At 40.1% G+C, this 10,164-nt stretch overlaps 1 long non-coding RNA gene across 1 annotated transcript; it reads left to right on the top strand.

Annotated features, from left to right (window-relative positions):
* Positions 1-5,631: 5,631 nt before the first annotated feature.
* Positions 5,632-6,240, top strand: LOC147956694 (uncharacterized). Its single transcript, XR_015612264.1, has 2 exons — positions 5,632-5,848; positions 5,964-6,240. It is a non-coding gene; the product is annotated as an uncharacterized LOC147956694 (long non-coding RNA).
* Positions 6,241-10,164: the final 3,924 nt, after the last annotated feature.

Genomic DNA, 10,164 nt, shown 5'->3' with positions numbered 1-10,164 from the left:
CGAAAATGGTAGCAAGATGAGCTAGAACACGGGTTTGAGCAGTGGTGGGATTTTTTCTGGAGCAAGACGAAGTGAATGGGTGCTGGCATAGGTTAGGGGGCCCATGTGGGACCCACAAGACTTGGGGCGCGCCCAGGGGGTGGGCGCGCCCTGTGGGCTTGTGGCCCACTAGTGCATTCCCTTGAGGTGTTTTCAGTTCTTAATTTCTCAAAAAAATACTAAATTTTCAGGGCATTTGGAGAACTTCTATTTTCTAGACATTTTTTATTGCACGGATAATTCAGAAAACGAAAAAATAATAGCAGTTTTACTTTATTTAATCTAATTAACAGAAAGTAAAAGTTGGGTACAGAGGATTGTGCCTCCTAAATTCATCCATCACATGCCCGTCAAAAGGAATCAATTAATGAGGTTGATCAAGTCTTATTAACAAACTTGTTATGAATGACATGAAACCGATTTTTTTTGAATAACACTAGGTTACCTCAACAGGGATAGGCATGTCCCCAACAATAAGAATATCATATTTGTTCTTGACAGTAGGAATAGGAAATTTAAAACCTCCAATGGCAATTGTTGGAGTTTCTCCAACAGAGTTAATACAATTCACTTGAGGTTTTTTCTTCGGAAAGTTTATCGTATGCTCATTACCATTAACATGAAAAGTGACATTGCCCTTGTTGCAATCAATAATAGCCCCTATAGTATTCAAAAAGGGTCTACCAAGGATGATCGACATACTGTCGTCCTCGGGTATATCAAGAGTAACAAAGTCTGTTAGAATATTAACATTAGCAACTACAACAGGTAAACCCTCACAAACACCGATAGGTATAGCAGTTGATTTATCGGCCATTTGCAGAAAGATTTCCGTTGTTGTCAACTTATTCAAATCAAGTATACAATATAAAGAGAAAAGCATAACACTAACACCGGCTCCAAGATCACATAATGAAGTTCTAACATAGTTTCCGTTAATGGAGCATGGTATAGTTGGTATTCCTGGATCTCCTAGTTTCTTTGGTATTCCACCCTTAAAAGTGTAATTAGCAAGCATGGTGGAAATTTCAGCTTCCGGTATCTTTCTTTTATTTGCAACAATATCTTTCATATATTTTGCATAAGGGGACATTTTTAGAATATCAGTCAAACGCATACGCAAAAAGACAAGTCTAAGCATTTCAACAAAGCGCTCAAAATCCTCATCATCCTTTTTCTTGGATAGTTTAGGAGGAAAGGGCATTGGTTTCTGAACCCATGGCTCTCTTTCTTTACCATGTTTCCTAGCAATAAAATCATTCTTATCATATCTTTTATTCTTAGGTTGTGGGTTATCAAGATAAACAGCATGCTCTATCTCCACATCATTATCATTGCTAGGTTGAGCATCAACATGAACATCATCATTAACATTATCACTAGGTTCATGTTCATCTCTAGATTGTGTTTCAACATCAGAAATGGAAATATCATTTGGATTCTCATGTGTGTCTATAACAGGTTCACTAGAAGCATGCAAAGTCCTATCAGTTTTCTTTTTATTCTTAGATGAACCAGGTGCTTCAGTATTAATTCTCTGAGAATCTTGCTCAATTCTCTTAGGATAGCCCTCAGGATACAAAGGTTCCTAAGTCATTTTACCACCTCTAGTCACAACTCTAACAACATTATCATTGTGCTTATTATTCACCTCATTAAGCAAATCATTTTGCGCCTTGAGTACTTGTTCTACTTGAGTTTTTACAATGGAAGCATGTTTACTAATAAGTTTAAGACCATTAACAGTTATGCATATATAATCACCCAAGCATTCAAGCATATAAGAATACGTTTCAATTGTCTACTAATATAAGCATTGAAGTTCTCTTGTTTAACAATAAAGTTATCAAATTCATCTAAGCATTGACTAGCAGACTTATTATGAGGAATATCACCTTAATCAAATCTATAGAGAGAATTTACCTCCACTACCTCTGTCGGAGAACTAAGACCATGTATTTCTTCAATAGGTGGTAAATTCTTAACGTCTTTAACTTTAATACCTTTTTCTTTCATAGATTTCTTTGCGTCTATGTTTTCACGATTGAGAAATAGAATACCTCTCTTCTTTGGAGTTGACTTAGGAGATGGTTTGGGAAGAGTCCAATCATAAGGTTCGTTCGCTAAAAACACAACCAGCAGAACTATCTAGGTGGTCCCTAGAAGCATCGGTTAGTCCATTATAAAAGATATCAAGTATCATTTTTCTTGAGAGAATGCTCAGGAAAAACATTAAGTAACTGGAGAAGCCTCCCCCAAGCTTGTGGGAGACTCTCTTCTTCAATTTGCACAAAGTTAAATATTTCCTGTAAAGCAGCTTGTTTCTTATGAGAAGGAAAATATTTTTCAGAGAAGTAATATGTCATATCCTGGGGACTACGCACACACCCAGGAGCAAGAGAATTAAATCATATCTTAGCATCACCCTTTAATGAGAAAGGAAACAACTTAAGAATATAGTAATAGAGAAATTTTTTCCTCATGAGAAAATAGGGTGGCTATATCATTCAGTTTAGTAAGATGTACCACAACAGTTTCTGATTCATAACCATGAAAAGGATCAGATTTAACCAAAGTAATTAACTCAGGATCGACAGAGAATTCATAATCCTTATCAGTAACAAAGATAGGTGAAGTAGCAAACTTAGGGTCATATTGCATTCTAGCATTCAAAGATTTTTGTTTTAGCTTGGCTAACAATTTCTTAAGGTCATCTCTATCATTGCAAGCAAAAAAGTCTCTAGCAATTTCTTCATCCATAATATAACCCTTAGGTACCTTAGGCAATTCATATCTAGGGGCAAAATCATAATATTCAGTTTTAATAATTTCATCAGTTTCAGTAATTTCATTCTCTCTAACCCTAGCAAGTTGTTCATCAAGAAATTCACCTAGTGGCACAGTCTTATCAAGCAAAGTACTAGCAACATCATAAGCATCACTCATAGTAGAAGTAGCATCATCAATTACTTGCGACATATTAAGATTACTAGTAGGTGGTGGTGTCGCAAGCTTACTCAAAACAGAAGGTGAATCAAGTGCAAAGCTAGATGGCAGTTCCTTACCTCCCCTCGTAGTAGAGGGATAGATCTTGGTTTTGGTATCTTTCAAATTCTTCATAGTGATCAACAGAGTTTAGCACACGTGCCGCTTAGCGGCATCCTCTCCTTCTTGATCCAGCAAGCAAGAGAGAGGAGGTAGATGAGATCCGAACTAACACGATGGTGTGGTGGTGGTGGTGGCAGCGGAACTCCGGCAGGGCTTCGCCAAGCGCATACCGGTGAAATGTGAGAGGAGTTGGGAGAGGTAACGGGCAAGGGTCGAAGGGTGGCTGCCCCCAAAGCCTCCCCATCATTTTATAGGCGTGGAGGGGGCTGGTGGCTTGCCCTCCAAGGCCCTAGGGTCGTTGGCCAAAGGGGAGGAAGGAAATCTCTCCTTTCCTTCCCCACCGATCGCTATCCCCTTTTTAGGGATCCTAATCTTATCCATTTGGATATGATACTATTCCTTGGAGGCTCTTGATGCACCTAGACCAGGGTTGTAGGGACATTCCCCACTACCCACGTTCACGTGGGTTCCCCATGCAGGTGGGTCCCACTCCAGAACCTTCTAGAACCTTCCTGGTACAATACCAAAAAACTCGAACTTTTTCTAGAACCCCGATAACAACTTTCCATATATGAATCTTTACCTCCGGACTATTCCGTAGCTCCTCGTGATGTCCCGGATCCCATCCGGGACTCCGAACAACCTTCGGACTTTCCACTTCTAATATCTCAATACTACCCTAGCGATACGGAACATTAAGCGTTCGACCCTACGGGTTCGAGAATCATGTAGACATGACCGAGACTCCTCTTCGGTCAATAACCAATAGCGGGACCTGTATGCCCATATTAATTCGTGGATATTCCAGAAATATATTTATCGGTTGAACCACGATGTCAAGGATTCAGTTAATTCTGTATACAATTCCCTTTGTCTGGCTATATATTACTTGCCCGATATTCGATCGATGGTATCTCCATACCTAGTTCAATCTCTTTACTGGCAAGTTTCTTTACTCGTTCCGTAATACAAGATCCTGTGACTAACTCATTAGGCACATTGCTTGGAAGATCTTCATGATATTGTATTACCAAGAGGGCCCAGAGATATCTCTCCGTCACACAGAGTGACAAATCCAAGTCCCGATCCATGCCAACTCAACAGACACCTGCGGAGATACCTGTAGAGCATCTTTATGGTCACCTAGTTACGAAGTGACGTTTGATAGCACGAAGGTATTCCTCCAGTATCCGGCAGTTGCATGATCTCATGGTCGAAGGAACATATACTTGACATCAAGAAAGCTATAGCAAATAACTTAAATGATCTGATGCTAAGCTTATAGTTGGGTCTAGTCCATCACATCATTCTCCTAATGATGTGATCCCGTTATCAAATGACAAATCATTCCTATGGTTAGGAAACCCTAACCATCTTTGATCAACGAGCTAGTCCGGTAGAGGTTCACTAGGGACATGTTGTTGCCTATGTATGCACACATGTATTTGAGTTTCCAATCAATACAATTATAGCATGGATAATAAACGATTATCATGCACAAGGAAATATAATAATAACCACTTTATTATTACCTCTAGGGCATATTTCCAATATAAATTTGACTCTTTTAATATTTGAATTAATGCAATATTCTAGAAGCAAATAAATAATGTAAATTACTGCTGGGGGAAGATACGATAAATTTGAGAAGGAACTAGGCACTATTTATTTGCTGGCCATTAATGCCACTGGACCATGCATGAAGTGATTACATGTAGCAATGGATCTATTTTTGAAAGGCTGATATACAAAATAAAGAAGCATCACTTATGATCTGCCAATAGGACATTAATGCGAAAACATAATGTAGGAAAAAAATAGCAAAGATGGGTTTTGTCATAATACCAGATGTATCATATCCGGAGATATACCTTCCAAATAACATTCCTACAAGACCCAAAAAATACAATGAAATGCATGGCACTCACATTTTTATATTGAATGGATATAAGCTATTAATTAAATACCCTTATCAGTGATGACATTGATATTTTTTATCGTGAAGGGATATAAGCCATTCCCTTATCAATAATGACGCACAATATATGCTATGAAAATAGCCTACATACATGGCAACACAAAACTAGTTATTAATTCTTGACATACGGAAAGATCTGCAGTCTTGCCTCTTTATAAATACTACTCCCTTCGTCCCTTGAATAAGATGTTATTATATCAAATTTGTTCGAAAGTTTATGAGATTTGTTAAAATATCATGGAATAATTAAACTCGAGAAGGTCGGTTAACTAAACATTTCCATGAACTGATTTACATATAAAAAGTAAACAGAAAGTAATATATGATATCTACAAGATTTGCTTGTGTATCTGAATAAATGCACCCCGGAGGATCGGAATGGGGCAAAAAAAAGGAAAAACCTTAGAACGGTGCTGATTTTGACATAAATGAAAAAAATATATTGCCAATATAGAGAACATAAACAAATATGCTATTTGTACATGAATCAAAACTAATGTGTCCATAAAATAAATGCAGGATTTAATTGATAATTACATATCATTTGTTTTTGCCAATATATATCTCAACCGGAGCACACGGCAATCATAGGCTTACTTTTCTCCTCAGTCCAGACCATGGCAGTCATCAAGAGCAATCGCACGCATGCCGTGGGTTCTTCAATCTGCGTTGTTGTTATGATCATCTCTTGCACTTTGATCTTACCAACCTCTTGCTATGAACGTAGGTATCTCCGAACATCCTTTAATCATTTTATCTTACAAAATTCAGTATTTGTGCTTAAATAGACCTTAGCGGACACTTGTAATAAATATTATTGCTTTCCGTCAATGTTTAGTTGATCGTCATGAGGAGTGCATGCCTACTCAAGTCTGCCATTGGAACGTCTGCAAGATCTTTTGCAGATACGGCGGCCACCCTTGGCTTGGGGCCTACTGCAAGACTCAGCCAGGAGATGTGAAACTATGTTGTTGTGTTTATTCCTGAATCTCCAGTGATGCAAGTTGTTGTTTGGGGCACTAATATTGCAGTTTCCTGTATCCACCCACTTGCGATGCAGTCTCAATAAAAGAGTTTTCTAGCGACTCAATCAATGAATCAGTGTATGATCGATATCATGTGCGCATATCTAGCTAGTGGCTCATCTTTATGTCTTAAACCAGCGTTGAAGAGATTATTATATCAATTGTTCTTCAATTTCCTATTATTCTGATTCGATGATCGCAATTTATATCATGTGCGCATATCTATCTAGTTTTTTCCATGGCCTTGTATTACAAATTCAGTGCATCATACTACTTTGTTTTGGTTTTTGATTAATTTTGCATTTTCTAGAGTTTTCTCGGTAAAAAAGGCCAATACATGGTCGGACGTGTCGCAACTTGCATACGGTGTCAAAAATCATTCAAACCTGACATGGATGCCTACCATTTGTATCCCCACCTACTTGCATAAGTCTAAGGAACAAAAAAAAGTCCACTATGCATGCAAAATGAACACTGAAAAGATATCAAGAAAAATATAGACAAAAAGATCACTTAACCTTGTATCCCTAACAGATGAGACATGAGTATCACTAGCACAGATGCCCGTGCATTGCAACGAGAGAGAAAATTCTTGTGTCCATATAAACGTCCATCAATGCAGCACGTGCGTTGCAACGGGAGAGAAACATCGTGTGCCCATATAAACGTCCATCAATGCCACACGCCAACATCCGAGCGGTACCACCCGACGGTGACATAGAGGCACATCCCAAGGTCAAAATGTACAATTAACGAATTCTCTTTTCTCTTAAAGTTTTTGGATTATTAGGTATTCATCTTATATAAAAGATGACCATAGGCCCAAATTACATGCCACATTATAATCCTATGGAAAGCCATAGTACGGAAATAAACAAATGACGACCTCATGAGCGCGTTAGCTTCCTTGAACGTCATGCCATGTACAAAAAGTTCATATAACAGCTCATGACGGCTTGTAGAAGGTATGTCTCATCCATTTTTATCACAACCTTGGAAAAACAATGTTGCAAAGGAAAATTATTTAAGAATAAGGAAGACACTATGTCTCTGCGTAAAGAGCATCAACACCAGGGGCGGGCCCATGTTGGCCCAGCAGGTAGCCCATGACACCGGGTAAAAACCTATCTTACCTTATACATATAGAGCCCACAAAGGCCTTGACACCCCTAAATTTCCTAATGGGACACCCCGTACAGACAAAAGGGCCATAACTAGCCAACTAGGCCCAGCTGAGTAGCAGCACGCCCTGGTGAAGGCCCATGCCCAGGCAGTACATCTATACGTACGTCAGTACGTGGCTTCGTGTGTCGCCTTGCCTATTCTTCTACTCGCCGCTCGGCCGCTGCGCGTTTCGCGGCCTCTCGACTCGTCGTCCTCGACCCCTCGCCTGTTCATCTACTTCGCCAGATGCCCTCAATTCGCTCAATCAGTGAAGGTATGTTGCATTAGACCCCAATTCGCAGCGTGTGTCTGCCTCTATTTCAATTCCCAAATTATGCTCTACTTCTTACTTTATTTGTCTAACCCTAGGATATTAGGGCTACTGGATAAGACTACACATTTTGACTGTATTAGCTATTAGACTATTTGGCTATTGTATTGATCAGTGGCGAACAATACTGCAATATTCTAGGAGATTAGGACGGCTGGAAGCTCCTGCAAGGCAGTAACATGTCATGTAAGTTTTATTTTACAGCTGGGCAATTGCAATTCATGTTATGTATGTGTACACATGATTCTTAATTTTTTTCCTTTTGTGAAAAAATCAAGTACCTAAATAATTACAAATTGCAGGAGAAGCTCAGTTTATGGAAAGGTTTCCAAAAAGGAGGAGAACCATAGTGCAAGATGAAGGCCCATCACATGAACATAATCAGAATGATGCCTCGATCCCGCGACTCTTGGTCGAACAAAATGATGTCTCATCACTACATGAACAGGTTGATGTCCCGGCCCCGCCTTGGTGACGATGCCTTGAAGTACATCCTTATTTGTTATGTGGAGAAAAGCAAAATAAGGTAGGATACAAATGATGCTGTGATTGTTCGCTTTGAGGCCATGAAAGAATGCAGGAAACCATTTTAGAAAGGTAATGGTTTTAACTTACTTATTACACAACTGTAATTAATATATGCTAAGTGATTTTTTTATTGGCAATCCTGATCTAGTGTTGCTTTTTCTCGTCAGCGGTTATAATTTATTCATAATTTGAAAACTTTGGTTCTCATTTGCTGTTCAGTTTCTAGCAATCAACTAATAATTCAAGCGAACTCTTTATTTTGGACCTTTTGCAATCATATTCATCGTCATATGGTATTCTAGGTATATTGTATTGTTATAAGTGTGTTACTTTTATCTACATTATGACTTGATATCCACATATATGTAATAGACATGGGACCCCGGGTCATTTTTGTCCTGGGTCCGCCCCTCATCAACACTATGATAAATGAACCAGTCTGGAAGGTACTGTCGTCGTCAGATCAGCGAGAGAGAGGGAGGAATGGGCAAGGAAGGAAGACGGACACGAGAGAGACGAGCAGATTTTTTTTGGTGCTGCCGTAACTGCGCAGCCTTTTCCGTTTTCTCATTCCTTCTATCTGAATTACAAGAGCTAGTCTACCCTCCCGGTCTAGCCGCCATGATCCGCGTAGATCGCGCCATCCCGCGATCACGTCCATAGCGAAAGCCAAGCGACCAGAAGGAATAACAGAAAGGAAACTGGAGAGCACCCGCTACGTACGCCTCCCTAATCTATGTGCATGTGTGGGTCACATCAGCCCAGCTGCACCTTATTTTAAAACGGAAAAAACAACCTAGCGTTCGTGGGCTTGAGCTTATTCAGGCTAACAAATTTCCCCCCTAAGCTCAACGTCCCACGGTCACTTCCCTGACGCTAAGTTTCTGCCATAGCTCAACGAACCGGACACGCCCCAGTGCCTTGGTCAGCCCGAGTACATATTTGATGGAAACCATGTATTCAGTGGAAGCACGGAAACTTGATCCTGTGCCGTTGGATGAGGATTTTGCGATGTGAGATGAAAAGATGGACGAAATGCAAAAAGGACCCCGTAATCTTCCTGTACCTCAGTACAAATCCTTGATGGAAGATGAGCCATCCGTCCCTTTCCCTATGGAGCTATCCCGATTCAATTTTCCCCCATCAACTAGGGTTAGGAGATGGTCGCTTCGGCCAGCACGACGCCCTTGTTCCGCGTTGGGCCGGCGGCCGGCGATCGTGGCTAATTCTTCTCCGGCCTTCCCTCATCTTCGGCGGCTGGCCCAACACGCCAATCATCCTCTGAGCATTCCCCATCGGATTGGTACTGGATCTAAGTCTGAAGGTATGCAGATTCCTATTACATTGTTCATCTTCTATACTTTGCCATTGTCTTCTTTTCGTGGCTCATCTAGTAGTTCCATCTCTTCTAGTTGGGCTAGGTTTGCAAAGCAAATAGATATGACATGGGCGTGGATTCTGGTTGTCTCCTCCAAGATTAGCACTTCTAGTTGGGCTAGGTTTGCAAACCAAAGCAAATAGAGTAGGGGGAGGAACGAGGCACTGGCAGTAAGAGGAAATATGAGAGGAAAATCACTAGATGTGGGTGTGAGGCTAAACTTGCGGTAAAACGTATGATTGAGAATACGTATGTTGTGCCTCTTTTCATAGATTGTTGTTAAGTTCGTTTTAAAATATAAGTATAAAAATTCAACTCTTTTGTTTCAGGTTTGCTGGTGGCAGTAAAGACATGTGAAGGTTTCATAAACAAAGACTACTGCAGGATGTTTGGAGCTGTAGTGGTGCACTGATACATTCTTCAGCTTGTACTCGAGTTATGTCCGATGTATAAACGTGAGATTTACTATAACTGTTAATGGCTAATGAGTTAGTGATGTGTCTATGTTGTAACAAAACACCCTAGCATAATGCGGTTAACTACTGGAACGAGGCACTGGCAGTAAGAGGAAATATGAGAGGAAAATCACTAGATGTGGGTGTGAGGCTAAACT

The sequence above is a fragment of the Triticum urartu genome, chromosome 7A (genome assembly GCF_056163025.1).
Source record: "Triticum urartu cultivar PI428250 chromosome 7A, HENAU_Tu73, whole genome shotgun sequence".
NCBI lineage: Eukaryota > Viridiplantae > Streptophyta > Magnoliopsida > Poales > Poaceae > Triticum > Triticum urartu.
This window is presented reverse-complemented; position numbering and strand designations above follow the sequence as displayed.